We start from the raw sequence: 22486 nt of genomic DNA on the forward strand, positions 1-22486 counted from the left end.
GGCACCAATAGCACTGGGGTACCCTCCCAGAGCCCCGGTAGCGCTCTACGGTCACCACCCAGCAGCCTAGCGTCTTCAGTTTGAGGAACTGCGTCGCCTCCCCTAGTCCGTTGGTGCAGACGAGGAAGGGCCGGGTTGTTGAGTCGGCGGAGGTGCGGAGCGGCAAGACGGCGCCCACCGGGAGGCCGAGGTCCAGGAGAGCCTCCTTGACCTCGTCCGCGGTGGTGGAGGAGGGCAGGCGCTTGACCACAACACGGTCGGTGCGCTCGTCGGGACGCAGGTGGGTGTAGGGCTGGTAGCCATGTCTCTTGAGGTGATCGAAGAGGAACTGATGATCGTGAGGATTAGCGGTGTAGAAAGACGTACGGTCGTTAATGGAGGTGGCGGTGAGTGGACCGGTGAGCAAGGACTGCAGGTGTTTGATGTGGAGGAAGGGTTGAGCGGTCGGCGAGGAGCGAATGCCAATGGGTGGCATGCGAGGCGGCTTAGGTGCAGACGGAGCAGAGGTGGCAGGCCGCTGAGACGTGGATGGCGGAGGTTGCGGAGGGGAGACAGATGTAGAAGGTTGTGGCTGGGGCGGCGTGGCAACAGTCTTATGTCTCTTCGGGTGCTGGGTACGACGAGGCTTGGTGGTGAGAGGAGGAGCAGATGAGGCGGCATCATCGATGTCAGAGTCAGGCAAGGAGGATAAGGATCTGTAGCGGTTGTCCACTGGGACGGCGTCATCCGAAGAGAGCACGTCGCGGAGAGGCCGCTTGGTGGTCTTCCGAGGCTTCACGAACCCAAAGTCGTCGTCTGAAGTAGCTGGAGCGGCGGTGTCCATGGGGTCCACAGGCGCGTCAACGACGAGAACGGGTAAGGAGGGAGCGGCAGTCACGATGGGCGAGGGGATAGAGGCAGTGGTGGTGGTAGTGGTGTAGACGGACAGAGTAGGAGATGAGGTAGCAGTCGGAATAGTGGACAGGTCGATGCCGGCGAGGTGTTTCGAGTCGCTGACCTTGATGTTGGCGCTCTGGGGACGGACCCCCGCCGGTGCCGAGGGCGAAGGCAGAGTTTCCCCCCCCCCCCCCCCCCGACGCGGAAGAGGCCGCCACACCAGGCGCGGTCGGCTTCGTCGTTGATGGTTGCGAAGATGCAGTTGCTTTCGCCGGTCGTCCAGAAGTTTTCGTCGGTGTTGGTCGGTCGGTCAACATGGTGGCTTCGGCCGAAGGCCTCGGACCGAGATCGCCTCCGCCCAGGTTCGGCGTCGTCGGGTGGGGATCCATTCCAGACAATACAATTTACTTCAGAAAAAATTTCAGGTTTTTGCCAGAAAAATGTAGGCCCTACCTTATTTCTAGTGCATAGTAGGACCACTTTTAAGGCTGACTAAGCTTACAAATCCTTATTTAACAAATATTTCTGAATAACAAGCCATATGCTAGTATACATCATGTTATTAAATATATTATAATACTATATAATTTATGTATTCACAAACATCATCATGACATGTCCAATACTGTATAACTTTGGATTAAAACAAATTAAAAATAAAATAAAATTTTTTTTGGCACGTCATGGGGGTCTCTTATAGCAAATATACTTCTGATGCAGACACGAGTGTAAGCAACAAATGCCATGAGCCCCTTACAGATAGAAAGACAATTTATTAACTCCCGTCCCGCGCTAAATTGAAATATACATCTTACCTTCTTGACTTTCTATAGAATTTTCAGTTGCGGTGCAGGATGGTCGGCTGCCCAATAGCTGTTGCAACTTATCATTAAATGGGGCTTCTTCCCGAGATGCGCCGCTCGTTAGATTATTACGCTTTGCCTTAAAAAAGGCAGCCTTTAGTCCCTTCCATTTTATAATTATTTGATCAGAAGACCTATGAAATCCCGCGGCTTCCATTTCTACCCTGACTAAATAAAAAATTTCACCCTTTCTGTACCTTTTCCCGTCCAAAAGATTTAGTATATGTTTGTCGATCATAACGTCCAGCATAAATTCCACTTCCCTTTCGCTCCAAATATTTCTAGGTTCTTTTCTTGCCATTTAATTTCGCTTTGTAACACGAACTGAACTAAAGCCTAGCCTACTCAGAATATAACCTAACGCAAATCAACAACATGCGATTAAAAATGGTGACGCTTCCTGTTCTTATTTACATTTCAGTCCAAGTGCGTTTAAAGTGTGTTTCTTGAATCCGGATTCTACACTCCAGTACACCTCTGTAAGTGGAGTGGAGTGAGTCACTTCACTCCCACTTCAGTCCAGTTGTGTGCGTTTAAAGTAACATCTCAATCCAGATTCCTCAGTCCACTCCAAGTTGAATCCGGAATGAAATTGTAGTATAAACGCGGTATATGTAGGAAAAGGATCTGGGTGGTCTCAGTAAACCGATTGGAGCTAAGAATTAGTCAGTCTAAGCCAATGCATGACTAAATGTTTATAAGAATGCTAACTTTAGCAAATGTTCCTGTAGTAGTATAGGATCTATGCTATAAATTGTATTTGTAAAAAAAGAGTTTTTTCGAACCTGTCACTTTTATGGAATTTTAAATTATATATATTGCATATATATATATATATATTGCATATATAAAGGACCGAACCGTGGAAGGATATCAATCGAATAAATTAATAAATTGATGAATTATTTATGAGGATTTTTTGAATTTTTCCCGAATTAATAGGTTAATTATTACAAATATCCAAAATGGTGGTCATATCGGCTTGAAGGAGGCTTGTATACGAGGAAGTTAAGCTGCTTTTACGATTTTGAACATGATTAATTAATGTATTTTTTGTCTACAATAATATTTTTTGCATTGTCCAAGGATCGAAGCATGGACATGAACCAATCGAATCTCTCAGTACATTAATAGCATCTTTTTTTTAAAATGAATTTTGGAATCCGTCCCGAATTTCTAGCTAAATATTTACGAATTTCCAAGATGGCACCCAAATGTCAATATGGCGGATGCCATAGTACTAATAAATTATTACTTCACTCTAGCGGGTAAAAATTAAACTAACATGGTGGCAGTGCACTCTAGCAGACGAAAATAAGATGGAGGTCTCCAGCAGACGAAAACAAGATAGCTGACATTACGTCATACTAGCTGACGATATAAACCTTGGCATTAGTGGTGGGAGGTCAATCTGCCGCTGAATTCTGTGGAGGAAGGATCTGTCGTAATTTTTTTTAACTTTTGCCCTCCCGGGTTTGAACCGAGGACTCCGAGCTCCATTATGTAAGCGCGTTTTTTAAATAATATTTTATTAAAATTTGATTAATTTTTTTGTAAATTTTAAATTTTTTCCTAATTTAAAGTATAAAAATTATTGATTTTCAAGATGGCAGCCATAACGAAAATTGCAACGTTCTAGAATCCAACATTGCATCATAACAAAAAGTGCAACCATGATGTCATACACATCCAGGATGGCGGGCATAACGAATTGTGCAGCATTTATGGAATCTAATATGACGACCGTAACGACACGTGCAACGATGTTTTTAAATAATATTTTATTACAATTTGATTTATTTTTTTTGTAAATTTTCAAATTTTTCCCGATTTTCTGGAATAAATATTACGGATTTTCAAGATGGCGGCCTTAACGATAATGGCAACAGTTACGTCATAATTCAAAATGGCTGCCATGTCATCCTTATTTCAAGGTCATGACCTCGGAGGCTTGGTAAGACTGTAGATATGGATTATTAAACTTTATTACGTACTTTTCAAGCCTATGGCTTTTTTGAGGACTAAAACGGAAAATGATTTCCTCAAAACATGAAGTTTTCCATTGAAATAGAGAAATGTTATATTTTTCAAATATTTTGAAATTTTTTGACGGAATTGTTTTCCAAAAACTGGACATTTTGGCGGTTTTTGGCGAATTTTGGGCAAATTATGGCAAATTATGATGGTCAAGGTCATGGTCAACGGTAAAGGTCAAGGTCATCCAAGATGGCCGCAGTGACATCAGAATCAAATATGGCAGACCCCGGCATCTGCACCTTAAGTCTAAGCCTGTCCCAGATGGACCACGTTAGCGGAAATGACGTATTATTGGTGAAATAATATTGTGCATAAATTTATTCTTGCCTTTAATAGGATTACAAACTTTTAAAATAGAAGCCTCAACGCTTTAGAAAAAACTGTTTCTTTTTTGCCTAGGTACTTACCGTAACAACGGAGTGTATATATGTGTTGAATGGGCACGCGAGTTGCACAATAACAAATTTGCTGTCATAGCAATGAATGTCTTATTTTCCAATATAACCTAAAAAAAAGTGTGTCATTGTATAGACCTACCCATATGGCAAGTATTATAAGGTTATAGCACTCTACGTTCGTATTTCATTGCAGGAAGATATATTTTATGACCAGTCATTATAACACTTAACGCGTCAAATTAAAACTGTAATCTTAACAAAAACAAGTGTCTGATGGAAAACAAAATGTAAACGAATGCAAGGATTATAGTATACATAACATAATCTTACCAAGTCGTATGCCAATGAAGGGATCATTCGACAAGAATTAGTAGACGTTATGAAAATTGATGATAAGACTTTATTGTTTTACGTAGAAACCACAGATAATGCCACGTTAATGATAGGTTAATTCTGCGGTGGCGTACCATTACCTACCGTTGTCAGGAGTTGACGAGAACATTCAAAACCCAGTGTTGAATCCGAGAAAGAAATATTTCAGGTGTGAAAAATCCCCGAGTCGGCCAGGAATCGAACCTCGTACCTAATCTCTTCCAGACAGAAATACTGATCACAAAAAAATTGCTAAAACACATGCATATTATTAAAATATGATTATTACTTTCAAAATTACTTATTGTAAAGCACAACATGAGTACTGCATAGGCCAACGAAAAAAAAAATATTTATAAAACATTTTGAACCAATTTACCTAAATGAAATGTATTTTTGGGTGATGAAACGATATTTGGTATCCGTTTTTTTATCACCAAAAGTTCTATCCCAATAATACATGAATTATATATTTTTAAAAAATTGGGATAATCAGTTTTTTTAATACGTTAAATTTACCACTTACAATAATATTAAATAAGTGAATGTAAATATTAGGTCCTTTTTTATTTTTTCTCCCTCTTCTCGGTAAAATTTATTGCATTGCTTTTTCTTCGATGTGGTGCATTTTCTTGTTCTCTGTGAAGTGACCAACAGTAATCACCCATCATCTTGGTATTCCAGCGTCCCTGGTATCGTTTCTCCGTCTATTTTATGTCCTGATAAAACTGTTCATCTTGCTCATTACTCACATCACCTAAGTTTTCAGGAAATAAAAATCAAGATGATTATGCAAGAAGTGGACTTTAAAGCTCATCAGACAACCAAGAGTTTTGAACTTGTTTATCACATTAGCTACAGTAAATTTATATGTAGTTAGGGGGTTCACATTGCCCAAAAAATTAGTCACGACTTCTTTAAAAGATATCCACGCCTCCTTTTCCTTTTTATTCATCGTTGCTCCGAAGTTGGAATCGAACATTTTACGAATATCAGGCCCAACAAAAATAATTTATTTCAGTTTAGCTTCTGATAAATGAGGAAATTTACTACACAGATATTTAAAATAGTCACCATTTTTAGGCAAAGCTTTAACAATTTGTTTCATTAAACCCAGTTTTATTTGGAGTGGTAGCAAAAGAATCTTTTTGGGGTCTACTAAAGTTTTATACAAAAATTTTTCATGCCAGGTGTCAAAGTTTTTCTTACGGGCCATTGTTTGTTGATCCCTTGCTCTGCTGTCCACTCACATATAAAACATGGAAACTTTGTAAATCTTTTTTGTTGACCAAGGAGCATGGAGAAAACTTTTAAATCTTGAACTGTATGTTTAATTTACTGTAAAATTATATCAAGACGGTCGTAAGTTTCCTTCGTGTGGACTGAATAAGCAACAGACAATGAAGCATAAATATTTCCATTATGTAATAATACACCTTTTAAACTGGTTTTTGATAAGTCTATGAAAAGTTTATAATATTTCTTCTTATACTCGATACTAAATTCATTCATTAGACTGTCAATATCATGGCAGTAACCAAATCCTCTTTCTGCGTAAAACATTTAGAAAACTGCTCATCTCTGGTTCTATAATGGTAAATAGATGGATAGAAAATTACTTTCTTATTATTAGAGTTGTATCCGGAAATATATATGCTTAAAAATTACATTCTTTCGAATTTTTTTTTGTTCTCTCCATACCATGGGTATTGCAAATTTAAAAGTTTTCCCTTCAATCTTATACCACTTCCTAAGATCCTGGACACAAATATAACATACTTTGTACGGAACCTAGCATTTTTCTTGATTAGGTACCTATTTCTACACCAAAATATGCACAGAGTACGTTTCTTTTACAAAGTATGTAATGCTTTTTCGATATTTTTTAATTACAAAGTCACCACATATATAACAAAAAGGAGAGTTTTTACAACCACGATCATCCATATTAAAAAGTGAATTAAAAGAACGTAGGTTAAGCACTGCAATTCGAGATTGTATTAAATAGAAGAAAACGAACTGCTAAGGTAGTTCATCAGAACTACTAGCCTTATAACATTTGATTTTATTGGTAGCCTTATGACACTGAAATATATATTCAACTTTATATTGCTATGATTAAAAATAATTGTTTTATTTATTTAAAAAAAAAAAATTTTTTTTACTTAAAATATTGAAATGTGAGAAATTTTTGGTTTTTACGACGTTATTATTATTATTTTCAGTATCAGCACACGAAATAACACAGAAGTTAGCTAAAATTATTAAAAAAGTTTTTTTTCTTCGTTGGCCTGTATTATTGTTTCATAATTTTGTACAGGAAGGTTCAGAAAAATGTCAAATAGTTTTAATAAACTAATTTAAACTATACATATAACCAAATTGTGGTTTGTGGGTAACCAACTAGCAGTTTTGTAAAGAAGAAATGTGTGATTCAGCGCCAGGGATTTTACCACTGTGTTGAAAAACCGCTGTCTAATAGTAGACTACGCATGAAGAAAAAATTGAATGACTACAGGAAATCAATAACATTAGCCTATAATGCAGATATGTTTAGGACTAAAGATACTAATCAATTGTTTCAATTGTTTGTTTGGTACACTATGAGCAAAAGCGTACGCAGATTTTTTTTTTTTTTTTTGGGGGGGGGGGGGGGGGTGTGTTGATAATTGATAGAACCTCATCGCCTTTTTTTCTTCTTACAATTTATTTCCTTTTTTGGTGGGAATGATAGTTGTTTTTTTTAAATTAGGATTTATAAGAATTTTGTGGCGGGGAAGGAGGGAGGGATATACCCCTCATAACGCACATGTCCCCATCCCCTTGTGTACTACCTTGGCCTTGGTTAAAACGAATACTTACACAATTCTAAAAAGTAATTGCACTAACCAATAGGTCCCAAGAGTTTTTAATTTAAAGTTATTAGGTTTTTTTTATTACACTGTCATGTATCGTTATTATTTTAAATCTTAAACTGAAGACTTCAAAAGATTATAGGGATTTTTGAACATGATACCTACATCAATAATATGAAGTTTAAAATATGAAACTCGTATTAAAGTTATGTTTGTATATGTTATAGTATGAAAATAATTTAATAAAGTTATATTTGATGCAGTGAGCCGTATATGTTCTAATAACCATTCACAATAATTATCGTATTAGGCTACCTACTGTAAATAGTTAAATTTAATTTTGTTTTAAGGTAGCCTGTATAAATATGTTCAATAAAAATAACATTGTATTTATTAAACACCAATGCTTAAAATGGCACAATTTTCAAGGACAATCAAACAACGTAAAAAATTATTCATGGGCTTATTGTTTCTAAACGAAACTAATATTCATTTCTGATAAACGTACATATTCTACTGTGTGACACTACACATGATCGGCATTCGAGAATTCAAACAGAAACTCTTCAATTTTGAAAGTTTATATTAACAACGATGTCCGAAAACTACGGTGCAGCTGCAAAAATAAAGTTTTAAAACCCTAAGTGTTCACTAATTTTTGTCTCAACAATAATTATATCCCGTGTTTGTTTGTCTTGTGAAGAATGTACTTACGAAGCTTGCAACAGTTTACTTCGTCATTTAAACGAAACGCTTTCCTGTTAAAGAATCATGACAATGGTACTTCATGTTTACGGTATCTTAAACATAAATGTTTATTTCGCGTCCTAAACTCCTAATGCATTTCACTTGGTGGCAGTGAGTTTTGATGAGTCTGTACTGGCGTCTACCGCGCAGCGCGTTGTGCGCATCGTGTCTGACGTGCGTTGGAGCCAGCAGCCACTAGCCAAGGCTGCTCAGTTCAACGTGTCCTCCGGACTCCAGGCAGAGAGCGTTCAGTCGATGACAGAGAGTGGAGGTAGGAGGTCGTGTAGCGGTGTGGTGCGGATGAAATGCTGCCGGGCTTTATTATTTTTGCAGTAATATATCGTTTGTGTTCTTTGTGCTTCTTCTAAACCATATATTGTTTTTGCTGAGGGATTATTTCTAATAAAATAGATTTCCCGTTCTGGAACTCCGAAAGATATGTATATATATTTCGCAGCTAATCATAACAGAAGTGCACTGTGCAGGTGATGAAACGTTTTTGAATGGTGAACTCTCGTAAATTTATACTTTATATTTCTCGTTCTGATTGGTCACAGTATGAGGGAATAAGGGAAAACATTTTATTCTTTCGCCGGTAACGTCAAGTGTCTGCATGTAAACTAACAAAATGGCGTCTGTTTATGAGTAAGAATCATCACATCTTATGAAGCTATAAAATGACGGATGCTACATCTTTTTTCAAAATGGAATGCAGTGAAAGTGAGACTAGTGCTACATCCGGATAGTTGTGCTCGTTGAAGATATTCAAGTACCTTCACGTAATAAACTAAATGCTTTTGGCTGTATTAATCGGAATAGGTTATCCATTTACTAGTGCGTTTATTTCACACGTGTTTGATGAATTACAGATATTGAATCTTACTTTCGTTATGAATTTGAGTTGAAGACTATTCATGCACGCATGCACGAAGCGAGAATTTTTGTTAGGGTATTTAGTGCTGTCTTTTTCCACGTTCTGTTAGTTGATAGCTCAGGTTGGACAGCTAAAAGGATTCATTAAATGAGCTGAGACATAAAGACACTTCTGAAGGTAAGTTGGCACGTGCATACTCAGTAGAGAATATAAAAATAAACCGATTGCTTATAATTCCTTTTAGAGTTGCATTTGTGTATGTGAGTGATTAAAAGAAAAAACAAAGCCTCTTTTTAGAGAATAATTAAAATTTTGTTAGAGAGCCAAATAAGGCTTTCAGTAAATTGATTTCAGCGAGTTTATTTACCCCTCTGAAAATGAAATTGGATTTAAATACAATACTTTATCATTAGTGTAGAACTTATTGTGATTTCTGCGCTCGGAAAAAAAAAATTTGTAACGCTCTTGAAGACCGTTTTCTTTGGTTAGTTAACACACGTTTCACTCAGCCATATCGCAATATTATTTTGAACTGAGCAAGTTTTAATTGGGGTGGTTGGTAGTCATGTTTTTTTATTTCGCGACAACGCTGTGTTGTAGTCGCAACTATGATGTTTTAAACTAAAACTAATATTGGAAAAGCCTGAAATAACTTATAATTTGGTGAAAAATTAATCCAAAGTGCCTGAAAATACTGCTAATGTATGTATAGACCTGTAAGAAACCTTTAGTTGCATTAAGAATCTTTAAGAAAGAATCTGTACCGCTTATAATTAAATGATCAATTGATCCTGAATCAACATCATTAAACACAATGCTTCTTTAAAAAAGAGTCATAATATAGTAGTTATAAATGTATATTTCTCGAAGAGTAAAAAATAATATGGCGCTGATTTGGGACTTGCTTAGTAGAATTGTGGTATTTGTTTTTGTTTTTCTTTATTTTCAATATGCAATGTTTATGTTAGAAAAATGCAGCTGTTTTGTGAACTTAATTTGACATTTAATGCCCATTAGTACGCGTTTTGAGGCGTTTGTTTTTTGTTATTTCTGTTATGCTCTGACAATTAATGCGTTTGTGTAATAAGACTTAAAAAACCTATTGTTGGTCAAATAATTGGTATTATCACTTTTGCAATCCAAAGCAAACTATGCCCATGCAATTCGAGATAGGCCAACTAGAGTTGCAGACTTCCATTATTATATTTTTATGTGGTCTGAATAAGATGATGTTGCTGGCTGATGACTGACATTGTACCTAGTAGTTTTGCCAGTTTTACTTGGTACATGATGAGATCTTTACTGTCTCATATTTAAAATGATTAATCATAAACATGCAGAATTATTTTAATTATATATATATACACACACACACATACATACACACCTAATAATAATTTTACAACTCGTTCATAAACCTTTTTTTTACTTCTATTTGCTTTAAAAAAATCTGTAATTTTTCTTTTAAGTTTGCAAACTTTTCCTTGTTAAAAAAACCAAACAAAGTCTTTTAAACTGTAGTAGGATTCTGATTTTTTAAAACATTCCTTCTAATACGTTTATAATTGTGTGAAAACACTGGAGGCCTTATCTGTTTTCCTCTTGTATCACTTTAGACCCACCAGGAAGGTTGTTAATGAGACGAATTTCAAGTTTAGCACGAAACAGGATAGAAAAAAAAAATAACTGAATCTGGTCAAGCCATGGTATTAAATGTGTTACGGAAGGAAGACACACCCATGTACATCTCAATGTTACAGAAAACTGAAAACAAATAGAATTTTGACATTTATGCAGCAAACACTTTACATCAACACACTACCTTACCATGGTTTACTTAAATGTAGCACCAGAGAATTTCAAGTAATTGATTTTTTTCTGTTATGTTACGGAAGGAATAAGAAATGACATTTAAAGAACAGGTATTCAACCAGTGTTAAATATCTGCTCTTTTATAATTCCAAAGAGATTAAATTTTTTATTAAAGATGTATAAACTTATATTACACACAACACAGAAATTTTGTATTGAGGTAAATATGAAGTTGGGCGGTATTTGCGAAAACAAATGTTAAAAATCCGAAAATACTTTTATTAGATGCTCTTTAACTTCCTCTTTTCATTAAAAGCGGCGGAGGTAAGAAATTCCAAATACTTTAGGAGATATAGAATTTTTAAATTTGATCATATGTAGTTCAGCGGTATTTGCGAGAAAAAAAATGTTAAAAATCCGAAAATACCTTTATTATATGCTCTTCAACTTCCTATTTTCATTAAAAGCGGCGGAGATAAGAAATTCCAAATACTTTAGTAGATATCGAATTTTTAAATTTCATCACAATGCCAGTGCATTCATGTGGCATTCACAATTGTTTCTTGTTTACGAGTATCTATTTTTTTTTATTGGATAATGATGTCACGGGATTGTTCGTGATAGGCCAGAATTCAAATGAACCAATACGTGATTATTTAGTTCATTTATTGTTTAAAACGGTTTTTAATTACCGCCTCCAACTTAGGTGAGTTTTTAACGTTTCTAATTTTAAAGTCTTATTTGTTATTGTTGCGCAAGTAATAAGTAACAAAAAATTTTTATGTGAGTTGTTACTGTTCATCCTTTGTCCCGGTTTGTTAGGTCAGGTCAGTTACATTATAAATACTTTAAAACTAAAGAACCATTGAAATTAATTCATATTATTTTTAATGTACTCTTAGTTTCAAAGTATTTATAATGTAACTGACCTGACCTAATCGACCATTTTCATTAATTAGACATTCACAAACACATGGCAATAAAAAAAAATGGCAGCTGTCGAATGATTACACAGGTCTTGTATAGCAAAATAAGAACGGCGATATCTCATAAAGTATTTGGAATTTATTACCTCCGCCGCTTTTAATGAAAAGAGGAAGTTGAAGAGCATCTAATAAAGGTATTTTCTGTTTTTTAACATTTTTTTCCGCAAATACCGCTCAACTACATATTTACCTTTAATAATACAAACACTTCTAAGCTTTCTTTATGTCAACTGGAATATAAAAATGATATCTTACACGTTCTGTTCCCATTATTCGGGGTTTTGGGACAATGCTACAATATCACTTTTAGAATTTACAGAAACATCATTGCACTTAAATACAGTTTGTTTGGTGTTCAAACATTTCAGTCCCACAACCTTGTATTCATCATTCTCTAGCACTTCTTGTACTATGCATAAGTGTCTATAATGTGAGCACTGGATTTGTGAGGAAAACGTTGCTAACACATAAGTGTCTTCAGAAATACTTTGTGTATATTCTGCCCTTGAATTCACTTCTTCACAAAGCTCAGTCTCAACTAATTGAGAATGGTCAAAAGAAAGAGACTGCTTGGTTGTAATTCGGAAAAGTTGACCTTCGCTTTATTTGCATGAAAACCAGGAATTCTTCAAAAGCAGCAACGAATCTTCATCATGTAGCAGTGCACTGTGGAAATTCTTTATGCCAAGAATATTTACACAGCTTTCCCAACGTGCCTGTAGTTTTGTAACATTTTCTTCATGAATAATTGTCTTAGGTACGTAAATAATGTTAACAGATGGTGCTAAAAGTGCAGATGCATTAGCAAACCTCTCTGCAGAATTCACATAGATTTTCTACTGTAGTTCAGCTCTGAATACAACACACTTTTAACCTCGCCACCAATTCCATGATGAGGACCTTTTCCATGTGCGGTACAAAAATAGTTTCTTTCTGCAGTGCAACCATAATCCTCTTTATGAAACATCAAGTCCTTCAAAATAAACTTGTTTTAAAACTGACTAGCAGCTCCATCTGTGAAATAGTGAACATGGGACACCTTGAAAGTAAGTTTGTGACTAAACAAGTCTTCCAGTAATGTTCCATACATGAACTGCCTCTTTGTTGTGCTGCATGAAATCTGACACAATGCAGTAGTTCAAATGTGTTCATTCACCTTCAGCATCTTTGTAGTAAACAATACAGGTAAATTATGTGACATTTGGAGAGTTCTGGTGTGCTTGCATGATTTCCGATTGGTGCCGGATGGTATGGTTTTCTGCAAAGTCTTGTAGCACAATGATTTCGTTGGGAGAAAGATTTTCCTTAAGTTGTCTTAATTCATAGTGCTGGCGCTTAGCATTATATACATGTCTGGAAATGTCTTGCAGTTGTCCATAAAAATCTTCTTTGGCCTCAAAAGGTGTTCCAGTAACTTCACTTTTAACAGTGCACTCATTCTCAATACCCCATTTGTAATAGACTACATCAAGCCCTGGGCACAGTTTTTCAAAGTAAGTATCTAATTTATTAACTCCACACTGTAGGCCTAAACAAAGTCTGTCAATACAAGTTTGGTTTTCTAGAGAGCAAACTGTATTTTGTACCACTACAGTCAAGGATTTTGATAGATCAGGAACAATTTTATTCAGTGAATACAGTAACATCTCAGCATTTGCATGATATACGCACACACACGTCTCTTGATCCTTTAGATTCATGGGTACAACTTCTTTAGGCTTCAGTTCCTTAAAGTTGGATAGTGTTAAAGGAGGAATATCATAATCCTTACAGAATATACTGTATGCTTCATGCAGATTTACTAACAACAACCTCTTTTGTTTTTTTTTTCACGTCCATTTTCTGTTTTGACGGACTTTACATCCTTTCGTCCAGGACACTGCCAGCTGATATCATCCCTTATAAAGAATGCCTTAACAGATTTAGCAGTATCTTCAGAAACAGCATCATTTCTCTTTTTTCTTGCTGACATCAGCTGCTTAAAATGTTTTCCCTCATTGGCTATATTCATCACCATACTTTTTTTCTTTGGAGATAAAGACATCACAAGTTTTCCAATCACCTGAACTGTTTTGCTTGGTGAATGAGGAAGACCGCTCTTAACTCGTGTTGTAGCTTTGCCTAATGCTGAAGGAGACATTTTGTTTATCACCTCTGCCCTTTGATGTTGTTCTGTCTGTCTTATAAGGTTCTGCTTTTTTTCTGAAGTCTTTCATATTTTCTAAGTTTTTCAATTCTTCCAGTGTGTGTTAATTCTAACCTCAATTTGGACTTGCGTTCTCTATCTTTCTTTCTGTCTTCTTCAACAAGTAATGGATTCAGTTTTCTTCTTTCTCTATACTCTTTTACTCTCTGAGCAGTTGATTTAGCCATTTTTTTAGAATACCATTTTATACATTAATTTAAATAGATCATTAAGTTAAAAAAAAAACTCAAGTACCTACCTACAGAATGTAAACAATGGCTTCCTGCAGAATAAATGTGAGGGAAAAATAAATTGGCGGGAAAACAAAGATATAATGTATTACATTTCAAGTACTGCCAACTAAACTGGAACATGTACTTGGTTTCAATTTTATTTTCACAATAGAAAATAGTCCTTCAATAACATAAATTTTCCTTGTGCATGGGCGTCGCAACCGGAGGGGACGGGGGGGACACGTCCCCCCCAATAATAAAATTCTTCATTATCGTCCCCTCCAATAATATATTAAGTTTCGTAGTTATATTAAAAATATGATTTCTGTGATATAACCCATATGTTGCGCATGGTGCATTTAGTCCTATCGTGGTAATGTGAGCACTTTTTAATTCGATCTTCGTGTAAAATCAAAATCAGGTCCGATACCGAATACAGATATGTTAACTGTGTTTTTACAAATTTGTTCTCTGAAAATACTTTTTAGAAAAAATAAATTATATATTGCAACCAACTATAATTAGAATATTTAGGAAAGAAAAATGCCTAAATACCACCTTTCTGCACCTTCAAACCCCAAATTTTCCCCGGGGAAGGACCCCCGGACCCCCCCACTTTTTTTTTCCCCAGGGGATGGATATTCCTCAAGAACTAAATCAATTGAAGTCCCCCCCCCCCCAAAAAATATATCCTTGCGACGCCCATGTCCTTGTGTAACAGAAAATTTCCTTCCGTAACAATAATTGTCCTTCCGTAACATATTTTTAAAAATCAGAAAAAAAAATATTTTAAAGGTTATGTATGAATAAGTTAATGATAATGTATTAACTTTAAATGTAAAATAGGATAATTATTTTACTTAATTCAATAGAACCTGTATTGTCTACCTCGCATAAATCAGGGGTGCCCACATTAAAATTTCAGGGGGGGGGGGGGGGTGGTTAAAAGACGAGAAAAATGTATATATTATTTGCATAATTATAGCTTCTAATGTGAAAATACGTTTCTGGTGCTTTGATAATTTAAAGGGATCTTGTAAATAAAATTGTCAACCCCGCACTTTCCTCAACAAAAGCAGTTTGGCATCTGTCGGTTCAGGATGGAAATATTACCTGATATGACCAAAATTATTATTAGAAAATCAGTTTTAATTAATGCAAAATGTAATAAAATATAATAATAAAAAAGTACAATATTATAAAATAATGGAGTAAATCATTGAGAAAATGGCATAACAAATAATTTCGGGGGGGGGGGGGGGGGGGGGGGGCACCTCTGCATAAATAAATACTTTGCAGAACGTTAACGGAAGGAATTTTAGATTTTTGGGGAGTTTTTTCTCCGACGTCAAATTTGGTGAATATGTATTTTTGTTCTAAAATGTAAATGTAGTTGTTGAAGCCCTGTTAACACCATTCAAATACCACTTATTTATTTTGATGTAATCAAAATAAAATTAAAACAAATTTCCTTCCGTAACGTTTAAAAATCCTGTTTCCTGACTATGTCTTTATTCTGTGAAGGTTGAATGCAGTTATATATTTAAAGCATGCTGCTGCAAGAAAGTTTACAGTGTTTTCTTCACCAAACACATGGAATTCACTGCCATTGTAATATTTTAAAATTTGGTGTTCATGTCCATCATTACCATGGCTTGACCCAATCATAAAGTTTTGATGATTGCATGATTACTGAAATTTCCAAGCTGCTTTGAAGTACGAAAAGTTGAAAGATTGAATTTTTGTCCCATTTTACCCCTATTTGACGCTTATAAGTTATGTTATTTCTTAAAAAGCGCAGGCCTATTTTGTGGACTCAATAGTTACTTTGAAGTGTATAATCTGACACTTCGCCTTAGTAAAACTGATCCCTATCAGGTTGGTTGAGTGGTAGATCACGCGCTTCCTATCAAAGCGATCCGATCTGGCGAGGTCAAGCATTAATTTTTCGTAAGTATGAAACACAACAGGCGTTGCTGTGAGACAGTGAGTTTTCTCGGAGTACTTCTGCTTTCGAATTGTTCACTCATTGTTCACTTGTTCATTCTCTTCAATGACCTCGACGTATACGAAATATTAAACCAAAACTTATTTATTCAGTCATACATATTTCTACAAATTGCCCTCTGTGAAGTCATTAGGTACATGTTAAATGAAGTCCGAATCCTAGTTAGATACATTATTTATGTTCTTCCGTAGACAAGTTAAATTTTTGGGAATTCATGTTCTGATTTAGATTGCAATAAAATCCATGTCATGTTAGTCATAACGATAAGATTATGAATCCCTGTAGTAATTTAATGTTTAAAATACCATCGTTTCACATATCGATGCTCGGACAAAAGTCAGAAAGTCTAATCTTTGATACTAATTCCCTGCATTCCTTAAAATGTGCAAATAAACATGAACGACTAGCCATTATTAATTTTGAAATAAATATTTGTAGTAACACTGATAATTTTTTATTGTAGTTTTTATAAAGTTACGACTTAACAAAAGCCCATTTAATGTTGGTTAGTTCTGTACGAGAGTGACTTTTCCGTAAAAATGAAGGAAGAAAGGAAATTCTGGAGAGCCACTTTCTGTAAACATTTTAATAATTTTTTTTCCTGACATGTTTTTCAATAATTAGCTAAGAGGTCTAAGTGATACTTCAAGTAGTAACTGGTACAGTAAAAATAACATAAATTTATAAGACTTATTAGTACTTAAAAGTACTTTAAAACAGTGTGGACGTTTGGTTAGGTTAGCGACATTTAAAATACTTTAAAATTGTTTGAAATTGTTTGGTTATGTTAGATTATCTACATTATACACTTCTTAGTTGTGTGAATAGTTGTTTAGTTTATCATAAAAAAATACTACTAGAAAATATTGAAACCATTTGGCTAGGTTAAGTTAGCTACCGTTTATATTATTAATTACTAACCAATCATTCAAACGAGTTTACAGTATTTTTAATGTGGCTAGCCTCACCAACCGTCCACACTATTTAAAATATTTAAATAAATCTTTAACCTATCGTAACCAACTTTCTACACCACTACGATAAAGTATTTTTAATGTAGCTAACCTAACTTACCATTCTCACAATATAATATAGTATTATTAATATGGCAACCTAACCATTCGTTAAAATGGTTAACTAATGGTAAACTACTTGAAGCCCCGTTTTAAAACATGATTGCAAAATATTTCTGGAAGTAAAAGAAAAATATAATTTTTAATATATTTTTTTTCCAGAACAGTAGCTTACTTTCAGAAACATCAGAAAAAGTTTGAGAGAATGGTTTTTTTTATTTCCTGTTTTTCTTTTCTATTGAATATACCAAAGAAAATTGTGTTTTCTGGAAGGTCACCATTTTAAAGGTTGGTTAGGGTAATTTCGCACATTAAAAGTACCGTAAAAGGTGAGAATGTATCGTTAGATTAGGTTAGATACATTTGGAGTACTGTAATATAATGTTAACGTTTGGTTAGGTTTGGTTAGTTACATTTAGGGCCGGTTTCACAAAGTCTGGTTATCGTCCGGTTATCTTCTGATTAAAATTTAAGTGCTGGTTAGCAGAATTACCTGTTTCTCAATATAGGGTTAACAGTAATCGGCCGATTAACTGATGGTAACCAATGGTTAAGTTAAACACAAGAAGAGGTTCTGATTAGTTGGCTACTGCTGATAGTTTTGAGGTTATGTATATTTTTGAAGCTGTTTGAAACCAAATAGTGTGCAAAACAGAGATAATTGATTGAAGTGCCGCAGTGATGATGGCGAATGAATTGAACATTTTGTTTGAAGATGATGATGAAGAAATTGTTGATTATTTAAATAGACCACGAATATTTCGAGTAAGGCCAAATCACTTTCAAATGAATGACAGTGAATTTGCAATGAGGTTTCGGCTTAGCAAAAATACGGTCCTAGCACTGTTGCTTTGTGCCATATTTTTTTGTATATTAAGCGCCCCATGCTTTTTTCTCATTTATACTAGTATTGCTTATATATGTACTATTGTCATAAATTAAATTTTAAAATTATTTTTTACTTTTTAGTTTGATAATCTTTAAAAGCATGTTTATTTAGTTTTTTAAACTATATTTATTTTTAACTTTTTAGTTTGATATTCTTTAAAAGCATGTTTTTTTAGTTTTTTAAACTATATTTATTTTTAACTTTTTAGTTTGATATTCTTTAAAAGCATGTTTTTTTAGTTTTTTAAACTATAGTTATGTATAATTATCATAGGAAAATGAGTTACCGACACTACCTATTACCATCTGAGATAACTATTTGGAGTTGCAACGTCACAAAGAAATGGTAAAGTCTCTCCGAATCATTTACAGTTAGATATATGGATATAATCTTAGAATTTACCGAAAAAAAAAAAAAAAACTTTTTTTTTTCGGCGTGGCCGGTAGTAGAACCCACGATAGCTGAATCCGAAAGCTGACGTCACAAAAGTCGCTCGCCTTAGACCGCTCGGCTAACGAACATAATGAAATTGGTGGGACATTTTACAGTGATGAGGCACTCACTCTTAGTCGAAAGAGTTACAGACGGGCAGACAAACAAACATACAGGTGAAGCTAATATAAAGCATGTAAAATAGAAAGACAGTTGGAAGTGTTTGACATTGTTTTAGGTAAAATTTTCCACTAAAGATATAAGTAATTCCGTTTCCGAAGCAAGAAAATTTCCGGATCGTGGCCGCTTATTTTCGTCCATATTGATGTTTGTTTACAATTTTCTCTAACCGAACCTTAAACACTGGCCAAAAGTAACAAACGAAGGTAGCACGACAGCCAATCGCGATCCAATACGTCATCGCCTGGTTGCCATATTTCCCTTAACCGTTGTTTAGTTAAACACTCGTTAAAAATACGTTGGGAAACAGTCAAATGATAATCAGTACTTTAATGTCCTGTTTAAATTAATCGTTCGATTAGATAACCGAAACTTTAAACAGACTTTGTGAAACCGGCCCTTAAAATCCTCAAACAGCGTGGACGGTTGGTTAGGTTTGGTTAGCTACATTTATAATAGGCAATACTTAACCAAATGTGAACACTATTTTACAGTATTTTAAATGTAGCTAACCCTTAACCATCCGTCCACGCTATTTTACAGCATTTTAAATTTATTTGACTACTTACCTAACTGCTAAAACGGTAAACTACCGTTAACGTACTTGAAATTAGAGAATTATTAAAAAAAATGTGAGGCACTAAACAAAATTTGCATTTTTTCTTTACTTTCCCAGGAAAGTGGCTCACCTTGAGAATTACCAAATGTTTTTAAGTAGCATTCCAGGCCTATGGGAAACGATTTTTTCTTGTTAAAATAACTCCACTCGTGAATACTGCCTTTATGTGGATAGGTGTATGTTATATGAAGAGTGAAATAGTGATCACTCAATATTTCACAAGTGAAACCCCAACTCAGCGATTATCGAATGACAAAATGACAATTCTAACGTAGCCCGAGTAACAGATAACATTCAGTCATATATTTATTTAAATTGTAAGTTTATTAATGGATTTTTAATTTAAAATTCTAAACCTAGCTTTAAATGCTTCCGACAATATGACTAACAAAATATTGCTATTTACTACACGCCCTAGCATCTAGGCAACATCGTTTACTTGTATATGTATTCAGATAGCTAAGCGGTAGATCTTATAAATATTTAGCGACGATGTAGGTGTAGTAGTGTGTAAATTTGTATGCTTGGCACGTTTTGCCACTTGCCACCATAAATAAATCACGAAAAACTCCAAACAAAAAATGGTCCCTGTCAACTACGGCAACAAAATGTTGCAATTTGAGATATGCTTAGAATTTATTGAGATCTGAAAAGTAGTTAGGCCTTGTCTACGTTTTTGATTTGGATTTTCAAGTATTTAAATCCACAATACAGTCGGTAATAATTGTGTTTTCGGTAGTTCAATACTGCTAAATGTTTATTATTTGAACCATGTGTGAAAATATAGGTTTTGAAATTTTTATAATTCAATTATACATTCATGGCTGCTAGGCAACGTGGATTTAGCCGAACGACGTGACACAGTGGTAAAATAGGACTCACAGTTTGTAGGACTTTGGTTGGAATCCTATCCAGTCATGCTGATGCCGGTTTCCCCATGGTATCTCGAAGTCAATTCTGGCTGGGTTGGTAACTTATCGCAGGCGGACAAAGAAATATCCCTAGATGTGATCGATAAATGTACCCGTCTCTTCGAGAGAAAAAAAAACGTTTTGTCCGATTCTTAAGAGGAGAAATTACAGTAAAAATTAAGTTTCAAAGTAAAATAATGTAAATATATACAGGAAGAATTGACCTACAAACTTCGGCTGTTGATTCATGACGACAAAATAAGTTGAAAATATCTGTACGACCTTTGGTCTTAAGTGCTGCCCAAGGCTGGTATTCATCTTTGAAGCTGGTTTGAACAACATTTTTATTGTAAAGAATAGAGAAAGTACTTAAGATGGAACACCTTTATTTTCCAAATATTTTTGTGACGTGTTATCAACCCCAATTATTTAAATAAAATAACATTACTGCAACGACATAATTCGCGGTGGTTGTGGAACAGCATTCAGTTAAAAATAATCCACACGCTCAGCGCTCAACTTATTTTGTCGTGATGAATATGCAGCCGTTGTTTGTCGGTCAAATGCAGACTCATTCTGTATAATGTAACACATAAAAGATAACATTTAAAACACACTTATGTGACGTCTAAACTTTCAGGACATCAAATTTTTTCTGTCAAAATAAAATCTTCGGAATGGTTATTTGAATTAAAATATTTTAATTAAAAATTTTAAGACACAAATAAAAGTTTTGCAAACATACTAGTTCAGCTATTTTTAAAGTTATAATAAGTAATACCACCCACATCCAGCTATTTACAATGAAATAAACAATTGTAGTTGGAAGGTCTTAAAATGCCAGGTAGTGTTTAATTTAAGCTATAGCACGGGTTTTTACACTAAACAGTACTGCAATAGAAAGGTACATTGTTCGCCGTTCTGCTAGGTGTAGGTATACAAACTTTGTCATTGCGACTTTCACCTGTCAAACTTGATTTCTGCATTCAGGCATCCACTCGCCGGAGCGGTGGTGTGAATGTTATTAGGGAGTCAACGCTGGCGAAGAAGAACCCGCGCAAGCGTTCGTAGACAAATCTATTCGAATTCCCGCTTTCGTACAAGATATTTGCTTATCTATAAATAATGTGCTGCGCATCTACCTTTTAATTATGAAACTAGCGACTGAAGTGAGTAGCGCTTCGTGGATATTCCGACTTAAACAAATTCGTTTTAACGACGGTTAGTTTTCGAAAACTACTTAGAAAAAATAAACAAGATACGGGTTAAAACCATTCTAAATATAGAATTATAGTTAAAAAAAGTTAAGGTAAAGCAGAAAAATCAATTTAATGTTAAAATGGATGGACACTGTACTTTAATTTTACTTTTAAATTATATAATTTGTGGTTATTATCGGTAAAGTGTATGCTTACGAAACAGAATATATGAATTCAAACCTTGATTGACTATACTTTTTTTTTTTTCGTTTTAAAAGTTGCATATAATTGGACAATATACCTACTTAACTAGACGCAAATATATACTTATTTATTTCACAACATTGCCAATCTGATGTGGGAGGAACATTGGCCTACTTCTTATAATCAAAACAAAGAAATTATTTTCTTACAAGCTTTATTATGAAATATTAGTGTTCTTTACTCCAAGCAGTTAGGGTTTAAAAGAATTGTACAATTATTTCAAAAAATTACATACATCGTAACGTTTATTTCCAATGTAGGCTATTTAGTAGAATCTACTTAGATACATAGCATTTTTCGTTGTAGCCTACGTGCAACTAGCAGTTAGTGTATCCCAAAATTGTATTTTGCTTAGCTACTAACTACTAATAAAAGTAATATTATTTATCGTGATACTGATTACTGTTAGTGATTACTAATACACGTTACTGATCAGAATAATTAGTTCACTTAAGCATACTAAACTACAAACTACTTTTTTAAAATAGAGAATTTATTTTTGTAGCTAGTATGTTTAGCGTCTAAGTATAAAAAACAAAGTTAAATTAATAGGCATAAGTATGTATAATAAGTCAGTAAATCCCAATAAAACGGTTTGCTTATGTTGAAGTTATTGGTTTGAAATATAAACATCTCTTGTAATACTGTCAAAATCTTGTGTAATGGAAGGATG

At 34.7% G+C, this 22486-nt stretch overlaps 1 protein-coding gene across 6 annotated transcripts in view; it reads left to right on the forward strand.

Annotated features, from left to right (window-relative positions):
* The first annotated feature begins 8353 nt into the window (after positions 1-8353).
* Positions 8354-22486, forward strand: part of LOC134529311 (ephrin type-A receptor 4) — a 396457-nt gene continuing 382324 nt past the window's right edge. For 4 of the 6 annotated variants that reach the window (XR_010074530.1, XM_063363229.1, XM_063363238.1 and 1 more), the window contains exon 1: positions 8382-9199. The gene's annotated coding sequence lies outside the window, so the exon portion shown is untranslated. Of the gene's footprint in view, positions 9725-22486 lie in introns of all 6 variants that reach the window. The other 2 variants (XM_063363232.1, XM_063363230.1) reach the window with 2 other exon arrangements.

The sequence above is a fragment of the Bacillus rossius genome, chromosome 2 (assembly GCF_032445375.1).
Source record: "Bacillus rossius redtenbacheri isolate Brsri chromosome 2, Brsri_v3, whole genome shotgun sequence".
Lineage (NCBI taxonomy): Eukaryota > Metazoa > Arthropoda > Insecta > Phasmatodea > Bacillidae > Bacillus > Bacillus rossius.